Genomic DNA, 17,786 nt, shown 5'->3' with positions numbered 1-17,786 from the left:
TTTCCCAACAATGCATTAATCAATATCAGTAGTACTGTAAATAAAAAGTCAAGTAGAACCAAAAACACATGAGAAAAAACACTGCCAGATCACTGACGACCTCCCTGTAGGCTGTCTCATTGTCGCCGGTGATCAACCGGTGCTGGTGTTAGTCGTACAAGGCCACGCAGTCGTGGGTGAACAGGGAATACAGGAGGGGACACCCCTGTGGGGTTACGTGTTGAGGATCAGCGTGGCAGAGGTGATGTTTCCTACCCTCGCCAGCTGGGGTCGGTGGGTCAGGAAGTCCAGGATCCAGTTGCAGAGGGAGGTGTTCGGTCCCAGGGTCCCAAGCTTGGTGATGAGTTTGGAGTGGACTATGATGTTGAACGCTGAGCTGTGGTCAATAAATAGAATTCTCACATGGGCATTCCATGTATCTAGGTGGGTGAGGGCAGTGTGGAGTGCAATAGTGGTTGCGTAGTCTTTGGATCTGTTGGGGCGGTATGCAAATTGGAGTGGGTCTAGGGTTTCTGGGATGATGGAGTTGTGTGCCATAACCAGCCTTTCAAAGCACTTCATGATTACAGATGTGAGTGCTACAGGGCATTAGTCATTGTGGCAGGTAGCTTTAGAGTTCTTGGGAACAGGAATGATGGTGGTCAGCTTGAGACACGTAGAGATTACAGACTGGGACAAGGAGAGGTTGAAAAGGATTGTGAATATACCTACCAGCATGTTCTGCGCATGCTCTGAGACCGTGTCCTGGAATACCATCCGGCCCTGCAGCCTTATGAGTGTTGACCTGATTTAAAACCTTACACAAGTCGGACTCATAGGGCGAGATCACCCAGTCCCCTTTGTCAGCGGAGGCCCTCATGCACGACTCGGTGTAGTTTTTGTCCTAGCGTGCATAACATTTGTTGAGTTCGTCTGGTAGAGAGACATCGTTGGGCAGATCACTGCTGGGTCTTGTGCCCCAAATGGCACACTATTCCCTATGTAGTACACTCCTTTTGACCAGGGCCCATAGGGAATCGGGTGCTATTTGGGATGCAGACATAATCACAAAGGCTATTACCTCAGGCTAACTAGCGCTGGTAATTCCAATATGTATGGAAAACATAACATAGATTATGGGTGTAGGACAATAACTTAAAGGTACTATCATTAAACGAGTTGCATTTCAATAAGTGTCTGAGAGGAAAATGAACAGTTCACAGAGATTAATTGGGCAATCTTTTCTCACAGCAGTCTGCCCCTTTCTTCCTCAACCATCTCTCCATCTCCTTCATTTTGTTTTTCCTTCCCAGCCCCACAGTCTATCTTTATGCGCCTCATTAATGTGTCAGTGTGTTTGATTTCCCCAGATCCCTATGTGTGGTACCTAACTCCAGCCTTCTCAGGGGGTAAATGGGTGGGGGACTGTATTGGGTGCGTAGGCTACTACAGTAGCCCAGGTCTGGATGATGACGCTATTTTACTATAGGCCTACCAGACACTGACATAGGCCTACCAGGCACTGTCATAGCCCTACCAGGAACTACACTGCCTGCCTGCTGAGGGTAAATACATGTATATCTGGAGATCTAGTATTATTTGTCAAGGGGTACGGATACAGACTGCCTTGTATTTATTGCCTATTTAATAGACTTGATATTATTACTGAAAGGAGGGAGAGAGAAAGATCTATGTCACTAGCCCCACTATGGTACTTTCAGCATTCTGCAATTACCTTATGTAAATCCTGGCCTGGAATAATGCGGCTGCCTGCTATTTAAAATGCATTGAATTTCCATGGAAAATGATCCACTACTGCCGCTTGAACCTCGTTAATAACGGCGACAAGCCAGATGACATTTGGAATACTTACACGCTTACATAGCATTGCAAACACTTCCTTCGGCACCTCACTTCCTAATTCTCTCTCCTGCTTCCACACTTTGTGACCACACATTTACAAAAAGGATAACTTTGAATGAAGTACTCTGGCAAATTAGTTATTTCATTAAGTGAATGGGTTTTCCTGCAAAAGACAGACTAGGAAGTGTTCCATCTTTGATCATGCGGCGAGCTTGAAGTGGAGTGCACTGGCTCTAGCAAACATCAATGAAATAGGTTTAAATTCCACCTTCTATTAACTCATAGACTGCACTATTGTCAAAGTCAGATTGGAACGGCAGTGAATTCCTGTATGAACTAAATCACTGTGTGGACCATTGACTCTGGATCATGCAACATCCAAAGGTGTATACTGTAGACAAAAATGTTAGTCAGTTCCAATACAGTAATTGATGGATCTTGGCCTAGGAAAAGTTTGGACAGGTTATTTTGATGCACAAATCAAATCAAATGTTATTAGTCACATGCGCCGAATACAACAGGTGTAGACCCTACAGCGAAATACTTACGAGCCCCTAACCAACAATCCAGTTAAAAAAAAATACAGATAAGAATAAGAAATAAAAGTAACAAGTAATTAAAGAGCAGCAGTAAAATAACAATAATGAGACTATAAACAGGGGGTATATATACAGTCAATGTGCGGGGCACCGGTTAGTTGAGGTAATATGTACATGTAGGTAGAGTTATTAAAGTGACTATGCATAGATGATAACAACAGAGAGTAGCAGCAGTGTAAAAGAGGGGGAGGGGGAGCAATGCAAATAGTCTGGGTAGTCATTTGATTAGGTGTTCAGGAGTCTTATGGCTTGGGGGTAGAAGCTGTTTAGAAGCCTCTTGGACCTAGACTTGGCACTCCGGTACTGCTTGCCGTGTGGTAGCAGAGAGAACAGTCTATGACTAGGGTGGCTGGGGTCTTTGACAATTTTTAGGGCCTTCCTCTGACACTGCCTGGTATAGAGGTCCTGGATGGCAGGAAGCTTGGCCCCAGTGATGTACTGGGCCTTTCGCACTACCCTCTGTAGTGCCTTGCGGTCGGAGGCCGAGCAATTGCCATACCAGGCAGTGATGCAACCAGTCAGGATAATCTCGATGGTGCAGCTGTAGAACCTTTTGAGGATCTGAGGACCCATGCCAAATCTTTTCAGTCTCCTGAGGGGGAATCGGTTTTGTCATGCCCTCTTCATGACTGTCTTGGTGTGCTTGGACCATGTTAGTTTTTTGGTGATGTCGACACCATGGAACTTGAAGCTCTCATCCTGCTCCACTGCAGCCCCGTCGAAGATAATGGGGGCGTGCTTGGACCTCTTTTTCCTGTAGTCCACAATCATCTCCTTTGTCTTGATCATGTTGAGGGAGAGGTTGTTGTCCTGGCACCACACAGCTAGGTCTCTGACCTCCTCCATATAGGCTGTCTTGTCGTTGTCGGTGATCAGGCCTACCACTGTTGTGTCATCGGCAAACGTAATGATGGTGTTGGAGTCGTGCCTGGCCGTGCAGTCATGAGTGAACAGGTAGTACAGAAGGGGACTGAGCATGTACCCCTGAGGGGCCCCTGTGTTGAGGATCAGCGTGGCGGATGTGTTGTTACCTACCCTTACCACCTGGGGGTGGCCAGTCAGGAAGTCCAGGATCCAGTTGCAGAGGGAGGTGTTTAGTCCCAGGGTCCTTAGCTTATTGATTAGCTTTGAGGGCATTATGGTGTTGAATGCTGAGCTGTAGTCAATGAATAGCATTCTCAAATAGGTGTTACTTTTGTCCAGGTGGGAAAGGGCAGTGTGGAGTGCAACAGAGATTGCATCATCTGTGGATCTGTTGGGGCGGTATGCAAATTGCAGTGGGTCTAGGGTTTCTGGGATAATGGTGTTGATGTGAGCCATGAGCAGCCTTTCAAAGCACCATGGCTTCAGACGTGAGTGCTACAGGTCGGTAGTCATTTAGGCAGGTTACCTTAGTGTTCTTGGGCACAAGCACTATGGTGGTCTGCTTAAAACATGTTGGTATTATAGACACAGACAGGGAGAGGTTGAAAATGTCAGTGAAGACATTTGCCAGTTGGTCAGCGCATGTTTGCAGTACACGTCCTGGTAATCTGTCTGGCCCTGCGGCCTTGTGAATGTTGACCTGTTTAAAGGTCTTACTCGGCTGCGGAGAGCGTGATCACACAGTCGTCCAGAACAGCTGATGCGCTCATGCATGTTTCAGTGTTATTTTCCTCGAAGCGAGCATAGAAGTGGTTTAGCTCGTCTGGTAGGTTCGTGCCACTGGGCAGCTCTCAGCTGTGCTTCACTTTTTTAGTCTGTAATGGTTTGCAGGCCCTGCCTTCCGACGAGTGTCAGAGCCGGTGTAGTACGATTCGATCTTAATCCTGTATTGACGCTTTGCCTGTTTGATGGTTCGTCGGAGGGCATAGCGGGATTTCTTATAAGCTTCCGGGTTAGAGTCCCGCTCCTTGAAAGCTGCAGCTCTAGCCTTTAGCTCAGTGTGGATGTTGCCTGTAATCCATGGCTTCTGGTTGGGGTATGTGCGTACGGTCACTGTGGGGACGACGTCATCGATGCACTTATTGATGAAGCCAATGACTGATGTGGTGTACTCCTCAATTCCATCGGAGGAATCCCGGAACAATAATACACACATAATGACACAAACTGCCTATCAATACAGAGAGAACATGTGTGAGAACATGTATTCTCTTATTTATTTACAGTACCCTGAACAAATGGTGCCTTTATGTCAGCTTGGATAGTGTTGAACACTCCTGTTCCTTTGCAGTTGATCATACCTGTTCTGTACTTATGCAGTCAGAGTGAGCTGGTGACGTAGATAATGTTATTAGAGTCCAACAGAAGGTAAATGCTATCATTTCGCCCATCTCCCTCTCCCCCTCCAAGCACCAGGCATGGCTAATGTTAGAGATGGATGCATGGGGGCCAGTGGCACATCGCTCCTCGTAACTGTCAACTAGCCAGCTCCTCTGGTGGGAAATACAGCCCTCTGTTTGCTGTTATATATTGGTCTGTTAAAGCAGTTAAATTGTCAAATAAAATGTCCTCTGACTTGGTATGCGAGTGGTGTTTTTATGCTCTTGTCAAACAAATGTCATGGAATTTGGACGGTTGACATGTATGAGGCATGCCATCTGTCATTCCTGAAATTCTTCGTTTTTTGGGGTATAAATCAAACAGAATAATTCCTTATTGAAAATGATCCAGGGAACAGGAGGGATGAAGCCAATCTTTTCCTGAGCACAGAGATTAATTATGCTAATGAATACCTATCAATCGCCATTTGAAAAAAACATGGATATTAACTGAGAAAATGTGGGTAGAAATGCCTTAAGTAAACGTCCACACTGACTGACTGACTCAAGCAACCCAGAAAAGCCTCTCCCAACCCCCCTGCTCCTGTCCTGACACTAGCAGCCCACCTGCATAAAGAAAAGACTAAAACACTGAGGTGACATCAATGATTCATGGCTCATAATGGACAGCCCCATACCTCATCCCCTACAGGCCCTGTGAGAGGGAGATCAGGGGCTGTTCTGGAACCACACAGGACCTGATAGAAAAACACCAGCAGCATATGGCGCATTTCACTTCAAACACTCACCCTGGGAGTCTGGGGCTGCAACCCAAATGGCACCCTATTCCCTACATAGTGGCTACTTTTGACCTGGCGCCATAGGGCTCTGGTCAAAATAAGTGCACTATGTCGGGAATAGGGTGCCATTTGGGACACAGAATTGGCTTGTAGCCTTCCACACTGTGGTCTGCTTGTCATGAATTATAGAAATGAGCTAATTGTTTTCTCATTTGGAAATTCAGGGGCCTGGCCCTCTATTCTCCACCCGTTTTTTAATAGCCTCTGTGCAGTGGTTGGTACATGATTCAATAGGACCTACCAGTACGTCATTCTGACATTTTTTCCAAATCAGAGGTGGTCCACTTTTTATCAAAACGGAGCAGGGGCAAAGTTTAAAAGCGGACCTCAGATCGTAAATTAACACATACAGGTAACTGCCAAAATAAAGTAAACACCAAAATAAAGTGTCTTAATAGGGTGTTAGGCCACTAAGAGCTGCCAGAACAGCTTCAATGCACCTTCGCATTGATTCTAAAGTGTCTGGATCTCTATTGGAGGGATGCGACACCATTCTTCCACAAGGAATTCTATTATTTGGTGTTTTGTTGATTGTGGTAGAAAACACAGTCTCAGGTGCCACTCCAGAATCTCCCATAAGTGTTCAATTGGGTTGAGATCTGGTGACAGAGACACACTTTAAACCCCCATGCTCCTTTGAGACCCCTCTTTCAAAGTCACTGAGATCTCTTCTTCTAGCCATGGTAGCCAAAATAATGTGCAGCTGGGCATTTTTAAACACTATATATACACAAGTATGTGGACACCCATTCAAAGGAGTGGATTCAGCTATTTTAGCCACACCCGCTGCTGACAGGTGCACACAACCATGCAATCTCCATAGACAAACATTGACAGTAGAATGGACTTACTGAAGAGCTCAGTGACTTTCAACATTGAACCATCATAGGATGCCACCTTTCCAACAAGTCAGTTCATCAAAATGATGCACTGCTAGACCTGCCCCGGTCAACTGTAAGTGCTGTTATTGTGAAGTGGAAACATCTAAGAGCAACAACAGCTCAGCCCCGAAGTGGTAGGCCACACAACCTCACAGAACGGGACCGCCAAGTGCTGAAGCATGTAGCGTGTAAAAATCGTCCGTCCTTGGTTGCAACACTCACTACCGAGTTCCAAACTGCCTCTGGAAGCAACGTCAGCACAAGGACTGTTCGTCGGAAGCTTCATGAAATGGGATTCCATGGCCAAGCATCCGCACACAAGCCTAAAATCACCATGCGCAATGCCAAGCATCAGCTGGAGTGGTGTAAAGCTCACCGCCATTGGACTCTGGAGCAGCCGAAACGCGTTTTCTGGAGTGATGAATCACACTTCACCATCTGGCAGTCTGACGGACGAATTTGGGTTTGGTGGATGCCAGGAGAACGCTACCTGCCCCAATGCATAGTGCCAACTGTAAAGTTTGGTGGAGGAGGAATAATGGTCTGGGGCTGTTTTCATGGTTTGGCCTAGGCCCCTTAGTTCCAGTGAAGAGAAATCTTAATGCTACAGCATACAATGGCATTCTAATCGATTCGTTGCTGCCAACTTTGTGGCAACAGTTTGGGGAAGGCCCTTTCCTGTTTCAGCATGACAATGCCCCTGTGCACAAAGCGAGGTTCATACAGAAATTTGTCGAGATCGGTGTGGAAGATCTTGACTGGCCTGAACAGAGCCCTGACCTCAACCCCATCGAACACCTTTGGGATGAATTGGAACGCCGACTGCGAGCCAGGCCTAATCGCCCAACTTCAGTGCCCGAACTCACTAATGCTCTTGTGGATGAATGGAAGCAAGTCCCCACAGCAACGTTCTAACATCTAGTGGAAAGCCTTCCGAGAAGAGTGGAGGCTGTTATAGCAGCAAAAGGAGAACCAACTCCATATTAATGCCCACGATTTTGGAATAAGATGTTCGATGAGAATGTATCCACATACTTTTGATCATTAAGTGTATGTGACCCTAAGCATGATGGGATGCTTGCTTAGTGAGTACCACTTCCTCCCAATTCGGTCCGTACCTGGCTGGAACACGTGACCGCCCTCCTCAAGCAACTTAGCCGATCAAAAGCTAGCTAATGAGGCGACGTGAGTCACTTAAGTCTGAGGAGTACGTTTCACACATCCCCAGAAACAGAGAAGAAGCCATCTGACATTAGAGGTAGCATGTTAGCACGAATGTGATGTGACAATTCCCGCAGAGTTTGTGTGTGTGGAGGAGAACAAGGTGTTCTGATTAATTTGGGAGATGGAGGAGATAGCGGTTTTACAACCTCTCATTAATTCTCTTCTATAGAATCTAGTACAGTAGCTTGCACATACACATGCGCGTGCGCACACACACACACACACACACACACACACACACACACACACACACACACACACACACACACACACACACACACACACACACACACACACACACACACACACACTAGCAAAACCTGTTAACATGAATTCCCCCGATGGAGTCCCTGGCTCTGGTGAGTTAGATACTAATTAGGCCATCTTGATGAGCGTTTTGAACATGCTCTTTAGGAGAAACCTATTTCATAATTAATAGTGTGTCTGTGTGTGTTAGCTAGCCAGGAACCTCAAATAAACCCCAAACAAACCTGAGTAGATCAACGATCTAGTAATACTTCAACAATCACTGCACCTGGTACTCTACTTCAATCTCTCCTGCCCTCTGTGCCGCTCCTTGATTCAGAAACGAGACAATATTGATTCCAGAAAAATGCAGAAGCACTCTCTCTCAATTCCCCGGGCTTGTATCCTGCCATCCTCTCTCTCCCTCTCTATTCTCTCGCTTTCGGCCTCCCCTCCCTCTCTCAGCCACAGGTAGGCTATTCCCTTTTGAGGCCACATGCGCTGCTTGCCTTGCCAGCTCTCTCATAAGCTCATTGGGTTTTGCCTCCGCGTCGTCTTATTTCATTAGCTCACACATTTTTACGGACATATATAAATTGCTTTTACATCACTGCCAGGGAACTACGCAGGAAAAGTGGGTCGATCATATATTATGTTGATCCTCCTTGGCTCCAGTTAAACCTATACATTACATTTGAGTTTGTCGCAACGCAGTGCAGCACTGGCAGAGCCTGGTATAAGAGGTATAATTCTTCTTTGTTGTGCTGTCATGAGTCTAATCTCTCCACAGGGACATCAGCTCTGCTGTCACTGGCTGGCTGCAGGGTGGATGGAGAGATGGAGAGATAAAGGGGTAGTATGAGGAATGCGGGGATAGAGGGATGAGTAATCGAGGGATATGAGAGCTAGAGTAGCCAGACATTGTTCTCTACTTTCCAGAGATAGAGAGACTTCCACTAAATTTAGGCCTATACTATGTGCTTTTAGAATCTGCCACCACCGTCACAATGACATCGCCCAGTTTTTATATCCACTCTGAATCCAACATTCTGCATCCCACCCCCTTCTTCCTCCTCATCCTGAATGGAATGTTTCTAAATTGAATGCATCACAAACCTTAAGATGGCTACTAATAAGGAAAGGCCATGAAATCGTTGGACTGAGTCAGTATGTCATCACTCCGTTTCTTTATTACTGTACAAGCAGGGATGTTGCTTAGGACATGAAAATATAAAATACAGCCACTTCATTCTCCCTCAATATGGTGTAGGTTTATCTGTGATTGATAAAGAACTTTATTGGTCACAACAACTTCTTCCTAAAAACCTACCAGAAAACCACCTTTTATCATCGGTCCACCTCCTTGCAATGTCTTAATCTCACCACTAGGGGGCAGTGAAGAACACGTTTTAGCCATCATCTCCAGTCAGTCGACCCAGATGCTTCTTTCTCAATACCTGCCTCGGGCTGTGCTGTTGTTTGTTCTCCTCGGATTAAGTTCCTCAAACCTCCGTCCTCCTCCGCAACTGAGAAAGAGCCTACAACCCAAATTGCACCCTAATTGCACCCTATTCCCTACATAGTGCACTATGTTTGACCTGAGCCCAAGGGGTGCACTAAATATGGAATAGGGTGCCATTTGAGACACCACCAGAAAGAGATGGCAGCAGTGCTCTCCAGCTAAATCCTTTCTGGTGTAGCCATGTGGGTACACAACACACCCCCTCACTGCGGTTTGGTTCAGTTCTCCTAGCTCTCCATGTAAGTCAGCCATATTGATGCCAGGCGATTCATGTGATGCCAGGCCCTGATTATTGAAGGCAGGGGAGGGGGGTTTGGTCCCAGGGTGGAGGCGGTGTACATGGGGAGGTTTGTTAGTGAAGTCCCTCTGGCTGTCTCTGAGGTGGAGCCTCAGCCTGCGGTAATTGATTTGTCAATCTGGGACCATCTGGTGTGTCACAGAGAGGGAGATGAGGCTCAATCTGCTCTCCTGACAGAGAGAGGGACACCAGGCCACTCTGAAAGAGCAGGGGTAGGACAAATAATAGGCTCATACACTCACACACACCATTTTGCTTTTAATACCCACCACCAGAACTGCTATTGGTGAATATATGCCCTATGAAGGGATGGCCTGTGCTTTGAGATCCCCCTCTACATGCCCATGCTGGTATTGTGACCATTGTTAACAACACGCTGCCTAATTGTCCGCCAGCTCCTATCAGCCCTCTGTAGTGCGCATCACTGCACGCTCCCTGTGACTGTGACATGGCTGGGAGGGTGACATACGGTGGGACAGGGCATGGAAAGGTATCGGAGAGAGCACCCAAACGGAAACAAACAAATGCCTTAACCCCACTACAGGCCCCTGGGAGTCGGGGGTTAGATCTGGTCATGTGGACGCTGTGGCCTAATGACTAGGGTTAGCTTGAGGGGACAGAGTGATATACATTGAGTGTACAAAACGTGAAAGACACCTTCCTAATATTTAGTTGCCCGCCCCCTTTTTCCCTCAGAACAGCCTCAATTCGTCGGGGGAAGGACTTTACAAGCTGTCAAAAGCATTCCACAGGGATGCTGGCCCATGTTGACTCCAATGCTTCCCACAGTTGTGTCAAGTTGGCTGTATGTCCTTTGGGTGGTGGACCATTCTTGATACACACGATAAATCCTTTAACCTGTCTCCTTCTTTTCATCTACACTGATTGAAATGGATTTAACAAGTGACATCAATAAGGGATCATAGCTTTCACCTGGATTCACCTGGTGAGTCTGTCATGGAAAGAGCATTTGTCCTTAATGTTTTGTTCACTTAGTGCCTTGCAAAAGTATTCAGACCCGTTGGTTATTCTTCAAATTTTATTTTGTTACAAAGTGGGATTAAAATAGATTTAATAGAAAAAAAGTCAATAATATACACAAAATACTCTGCCAAACTGGAATAAAAATGTGTAAGATTAATATAAAAATTCAAATCAGATAAAAAGTTACATGGACTCTGTGTGAAATAATAGGGGTTGACATTATTTTTTAATGACTACACCTTCCTCTGTCCCCCCTACATACAACATATGTAAGGTCCCTCAGTCAAGTATTGAGTTTCAAGCACAGATTCAACTACAAAGACCAGGAATACTATTTTTGGCCCAAATCCAAAGTCTTATGTTTGGGGCAAATCCAACACAACACATCCTCCTTATTTTTAAGCGTGATGGTGGCTGCATCATGGTGTGGGTATGCTTGACACTGGGGAGTTTTTCAGGATAAAAATAAACAGGATAGGGCTAAGCACAGGCACAATTATAGATTTGACACTGGGGGAGAGGAATTCACCTTTCAGCAGGACAATAACCTACAACACAATGTCAAATCTACACTGGTTGCTTACCAAGAAGACACTGAATGTTCCTAAGTTGCCAAGTTACAGCTTTTTATTTAAATGATTTTTTAAAATTTCACCTTTATTTAACCAATTAGGCCAGTTGAGAACAAGTTCTCATTTACAACTGCGACCTGGCCAAGATGAAGCAAAGCAGTGCGACCAAAAACAACAACAGAGAGTTACACATAAACAAACGTACAGTCAATAACACAATAGAAAAGAAAAATAGAAAAAAATATGTACAGTGTGTGCAGATGTAGGGAGGTAGGCAATAAATAGGCCATAGAGGAAAATAATTACAACTTAGCATTAATACTGAAGTGATTGATGTGCAGATGATGATGTGCAAGTAGAGATACTGGGGTGCAAAAGAGCAAGAGGGTAAGTAATAATATGGGGATGAGGTAGTTGGGTGGGCTATTTACAAATTGGCTGATACAAGGTACAGTGATCGGTAAGCTGCTCTGACAGCTGATACTTAAAGTTAGAGAGGAACATATAAGACTCCAGCTTCAGTGATTTTTGCAATTCGTTCCAGTCATTGGCAGCAGAGAACTGGAAGGAAAGGCGGCCAAAGTAAGTGTTGGCTTTGGGGATGACCAGTGAAATATACCTGCTGGAGCGTGTGCTACGGATGGGTGTTGCTATGGTGACCAGTGAGCTGAGATAAGGCGGGGCTTTATCTAGCAAAGACTTATAGATGACCTGGAGCCAGTGGGTTTGGCGACGAATATGTAGCGAGGGCCAGCCAACGAGAGCATTCAGGTCGCAGTGGTGGGTAGTATATGGGACTTTGGTGACAAAACGGATGGCACTGTGATAGACTATATCCAATTTGCTGTGTAGAGTGTTGGAGGCTATTTTGTAAATTACATCGCCGAAGTCAAGGATCGGTAGGATAGTCAGTTTTATGAGGGTATGTTTGGCAGCATGAGTGAAGGAGGCTTTGTTGCGAAATAGGAAGCCGATTCTAGATTTAATTTTGGATTGGAGATGCTTAATGTAAGTCTGGAAGGAGAGTTTACAGTCTAACCAGACACCTAGGTATTTGTAGTTGTCCACATATTGTAGATCAGAACCGTGCAGAGTAGTGATGCTAGTCATGCACTTAGTTTGACTAGCATTTAAAAGCAGTTGGAGGCCACGGAAGGAGTGTTGTATGGCATTGAAGCTCATTTGGAGGTTTGTTAGCACAGTGTCCAAAAAAGGGCCAGATGTATACAGAATGGTGTCGTCTGCGTAGAGATGGATCAGAGAATCACCAGCAGCAAGAGCGACATCATTGATAAAAACATAGAAAAGAGTCGGCCCAAGAATTGAACCCTGTGGCACCCCCATAGAGACTGCCAGAGGTCTGGACAACAGGCCCTCTGATTTGACACACTGAACTCTATCTGAGAAGTAGTTGGTGAACCAGGCGAGGCAGTCATTTGAGAAGCCAAGGCTATTGAGTCTGCCGATAAGATTACGTCGATTGACAGAGTTGAAAGCCCTGGGCCTACTGTCTTTTATCGATGGTGGTTATGATATCGTTTAGGACCTTGAGCGTGGCTGAGGTGCACCCATCACCAGCTTGGAAACCAGATTGCATAGTGAAGAAGGTCCGGTAGGATTCTAAATGGTCGGTGATCTGTTTGTTAACTCGGCTTTTGAAGATTTTAGAAACAATGTCTATAACAGTTTGGGTCTAGAGTGTCTCCCCCTTTGAAGAGGGGGATGACCACGGCAGCTTTCCAATCTTTGGGGATCTCAGATGATACGAAAGAGAGGTTGAACAGGCTAGTAAGAGGGGTTGCAACAATTTCGGTGGATCATTTTAGAAAGAGAGGGCCCAGATTGTCTAGCCCGGCTGATTTGTAGGGATCCAGATTTTGTAGCTCTTTCAGAACATCAGCTGTCTGGGTTTGGGTGAAGGAGAAGCGGGGGGGGGTGGACTTGGGCAAGTTGCTGCAGGGGATGCTGAGATGTTGGCTGGGGTAGGGGTAGCCAGGTGGAAAGCATGGCCAGCCGTAGAAAAATGCTTATTGAAATGATCGATTAGCGTAGATTTATCGGTGGTGACAGTGTTTCCTATCTTGTGGGCAGCTGGGAGGAGGTGCTCTTATTCTCCATGGACTTTACAGTTTCCCAAAACATTTTGGAATTAGTGCTACAGAAAGCACATTTCTGTTTGAAAAATCTAGCCTTAGCTTTCCTAACTGACTGAATATATTGGTTTCTGACTTCCCTGAAAGTTGCATATCGCGGGGGCTATTCGATGCTAATGCAGAATGCCACTGGATGTTTTTGTACTGGTCAAGGGCAGTCAAGTCTGGGGTCAACCAAGGGCTATATCTGTACTTAGTTCAAAATTTTTTGAATGGGCCCATGCATATTTAATTAAGATGGTGAGGAAAGCACTTTTGAAGAGCAACCAGGCATCCTCTACTGACGGGATGAGGTCAATATCCTTCCAGGATACCCGGGCCAGGTCGATTAGAAAGGCCTGCTCGTTGAAGTGTTATAGGGAGTGTTTGACAGTGATGATGGGTGGTCGTTTGACCGCGGACCCATTACACACGCAGGCAATGATCACTGAGATCCTGGTTAAAGACAGCAGGGGTGTATTTGGAGGGCAAGTTGGTCAGGATGATACCAAAGAGGGTGCCCATAGTTACGGATTTAGGGTTGTACCTGGTATGGTCCTTGATAATTTGTGTGAGATTGAGGGCATCTAGCTTAGATTGTAGGACAGCCGGGGTGTTAAGCATGTCCCAGTTTAGGTCATCTAACAGTACGAACTCTGAAGATAGATGGGGGGGGGGGGGGGGGGGGTGATCAATTCACACATGGTGTCCAGGGCACAGCTGGGGGCTGAATGGGGTCTATAACAAGCGGCAACGGTGAGAGACTTTTGCTGGAAAGTTGGATTTTTAAAAGTATAAGCTCGAATTGTTTGGGCACAGACCTGGATACTATGACAGAACACTGCAGGCTATCTCTGCAGTAGATTGCAACTCTGACCCCTTTGGCAGTTATATCTTGTCGGAAAATGTTATAGTTAGGGATGGACATATCTGGATTTTTGGTGACTTTCCTAAGCCAGGATTCAGACAGTGAATAGAACAAACTTAGGGAGGAGGCTTCTAATGTTAACATGCGTGAAACCAAGGCTTTTACGGTTACAGAAGTCAACAAATGAGAGCGCCTGGGGAATGGGAGAGATGCTGGGGCCTGCAAGGCCTGGGTTAACCTCTACATTACCAGAGGAACAGTGGAAGAGTAGGATAAGGGTACGGCTAAAGGCTATAAGAACTGGTCGTCTAGTGCGTTCGGAACAAAGAGTAAAAGGAGCAGATTTCTGGGCGCGCAAGAGTAGATTCAAGGCACAATGTACAGACAATGGGGTGGTTGGATGTGAGTACAGTGGAGGTAAGCCTAGGCATTGAGTGACGATGAGAGAAGTTTTTTCTCTTGAGGCACCATTTAAGCCAGGTGAGGTCACCGCATGTGTGGGGAGGGTGGAACAAAAGGGCTAGCTAAGGCATATTGAGCAGGGCTGGAGGCTCTACAGTGAAATAAAACAAAAATCACTAACCAAAACAACAATAGACAAGGCATATTGACATTATGGAGAGGCATGTGTAGCCGAGTGATCATAGGGTCCAGTGAGTAGCTAGGTGAGCTGGAGGCACGGCGATTCAGACAGCTAGCAGGCCTTACATCTGCTTGAAATACTATGGCAAGACTTGAACATTCCTGTATTGCCATGATCCCCAACACCTTGACAGAGCTTGAAGAAATGTAGAAAGAATAATAGGCCAAATTTGCACAATCCGGGTGTGGAAATCTCTTAGAGACTGAACCAGTCATAGCTGTAATTACTGTCAAATGTGTTTCTAACATGTATGTACTCAGGGAGCTGAATACTTATTTAACGACTATATTTTATAAAAAATAAAAAGGTTGAGATGCTGGGACAGATTCAGATCATTCTGTCATTTCACATGTAATCCCATGAACACACACACACACACACACGCACATCTACAACCTTCTCATAAGGTGAAACCACAGAGACTGGCCTTACTCCCAGACACAACAACAGATAGCTCGTATCCAGCCATGCCTCTCTGCTCTATCAGCAAGAAGAGTGGGAGGAAGACTGAAACTCCAGATAATGTACAAAACAACAGGTGCTGCCTTAGTGCATTTTTGACATGCTTTGATAAATGTGCAAATTCTTTCATATCTAACTGGATGATGGTGTGCTTAATGGAGGAGAGAGAGAGAGGTAGAAAGAGAGAGCAAGAGAGGCAGGCCTCAGTAGCAGCAAGGTGGACCTCTGAAATTTGTAGTTTGAGGAACCCCCCCCCCCCCCCCCCCTCCCTCACGGAGGAGTTGAGACAAAGCCAGGGTCAGAGTTCATATGTCCGAGGCGTGATTTCCAAGGGAGCGTTCAGGGGTCAACCATAGCGAGAGGAGAGAGCATGACCAGAGAGGAAGAAGTGAAGCTAGAGGGTTTACTCTGCCCCAAATCTGTCCACGAAAATAAGACCAAGAAGTGAGGAATTGTTGTATGGAGGTCAATGAGAGTGTGTCAAATTTAGTCAACAAAAATGTGAGTTGCTATGTCGCTACGTGGGACTTATTTGATCAAATATACATTTTGTAATGGTTATGAAGGCACTGATATAAGTGGGTGCACGTGGCATTTCGGCAACTTTATATCAAAGTTGTGCCTGTTGTTCATACGCGTATCTGCCCTCTCATTGGCTAGAAAGGTAACACCTGAAATCACCTCCTCTCTCCTGCCTTCCATCTTTAAGGACATTTCGAGCAGTCACGCAACCATCTTGTCAATATAATAGATCATCTGTGGCATGACACAACCCTAACAAGAGGAGGAAGGAGGGGGAGGAGGAAGAATAGGAGGAGTACAGGGAGGAGGAGGGGGAGGAAAAGGTGGAGGATAGGAAGAAGGAGAACAAGATGTTCCCGGTCAGGCTCTAAGGGAAGAATTGAAGTTTGAAACCCGCCTGGAAACATACTACAGAAATACATATAGTGTGTGCAATACTCCTATAATGTGAAGAATGGATTAGTTTGGCTAGGGTCAGGGTTGGTGTTCCTCAGGGTTTTGTTGTGTCACCACTGGAGGTCTCTGTGGTGCTGTCTGTCCAGAGAGGTGTTACAGTAAAGAGTCTGTTGCTCTTTTTAAAAACTACAAAGAACTTCTTCTACATTGAGTCAAAATGATTGGGATTAGTGTATGGGAAGGGTCCACTTAAACACAGCTGAACGGCGAGCAGAAAGATGTCTGACTCTGAATGCATATGAAAAGGTTTCGATCTTCTCTTATATTGGGATAGACCAAACCTTCATGACACGGATACCGTAGCTGGATTTTGTTCTTGTATGACTCTCAGGCGTAAGTTGGGATATTGTTTCCAAGCTCCATTGAAAACAGGTGCTGAGTCTCACCAGTTGTTCTTTGTCCTAGCAAAGACTTTGGGGTTTTGAGAGGGGAGCCAAGCCAACACCTGCCCACATCTCTCACTGCTTCCACAGGAAAACACAAACCAGCCATTAAGAAGAATAACAACACATATAACTGTAACTTGAAAACGAAAAATGCAAATTCCACTTTATACCCTTGATAATAGTCCTTTATCTTGACAGTGATAAATGGGCTATACTATAATCACAGCTAGCTGTAACTGTGTAAATTATGGAGGGTGGAGAGGAGATGAGATGTGTGCGTTTGGTTTAACTCTGGGCACAGCTGTGCAGGGGGGGTCTGATGTCATGTTTAATGGGGGTCCGTGGGGATGTGGAGGGGGGAAACAGACGGGGGAGACGAAACCAGATCCCTGGCCTCCTCTGCCTTGCAACTCTGAGAGGACGACAGCGTGTAGCCACCTGCTGCATACATAGCACAGATCTGACCTCTCAGTTGGAGGAGAGAGAGAGAGGGAGAAAGAGAGCGAGAGAGGAAGACAGAGTAGAAACGGTCATCAAAATTGTGAAACGTTTATAAAAACAATTCTAATAAATTAAAAAATCCAGCAGATATTGACTGAATTTGAGCACAACACATTTTTCTGGCATGGACACATAATGGAGTTTAAGGATTTTGGTGGGAATTCAGGTATTACATTTATTGTACAATGTAACTTTGTTTTCTTAAAATGCACTCATACATACATTTTGTAATGGTATCTGGTTTAAAAAAATATATATATTTTGTGCTAAAAGAAAGACAATTATGTGCCCAATTTGTGGGTGTATTTGCATATATGAAACAACCATAAAGGGGTGGAACAGGGCTGCACCAAAAACTTGCTCTGTCTGAGCCTAGCTGCACTCACCTGCGCTGTCTAGACTGCCACATGAATTACTGTTGTTGTCATACGTTCTGTTGCATAATTAAACAAGTGTGTCAACAGCAGATACCCTTGGATGAAAAATGTACACGTTTGGCTCTAGATTACACCTATCTACAGTGCATTCAGAAAGTATTCAGACCC

This window comes from Salmo salar, chromosome 19, assembly GCF_965601325.2.
Source record: "Salmo salar chromosome 19, fSalSal1, whole genome shotgun sequence".
NCBI lineage: Eukaryota > Metazoa > Chordata > Actinopteri > Salmoniformes > Salmonidae > Salmo > Salmo salar.
The sequence above is the reverse complement of the archived record's forward strand: the minus strand, read 5'-3'. Positions refer to the sequence as shown.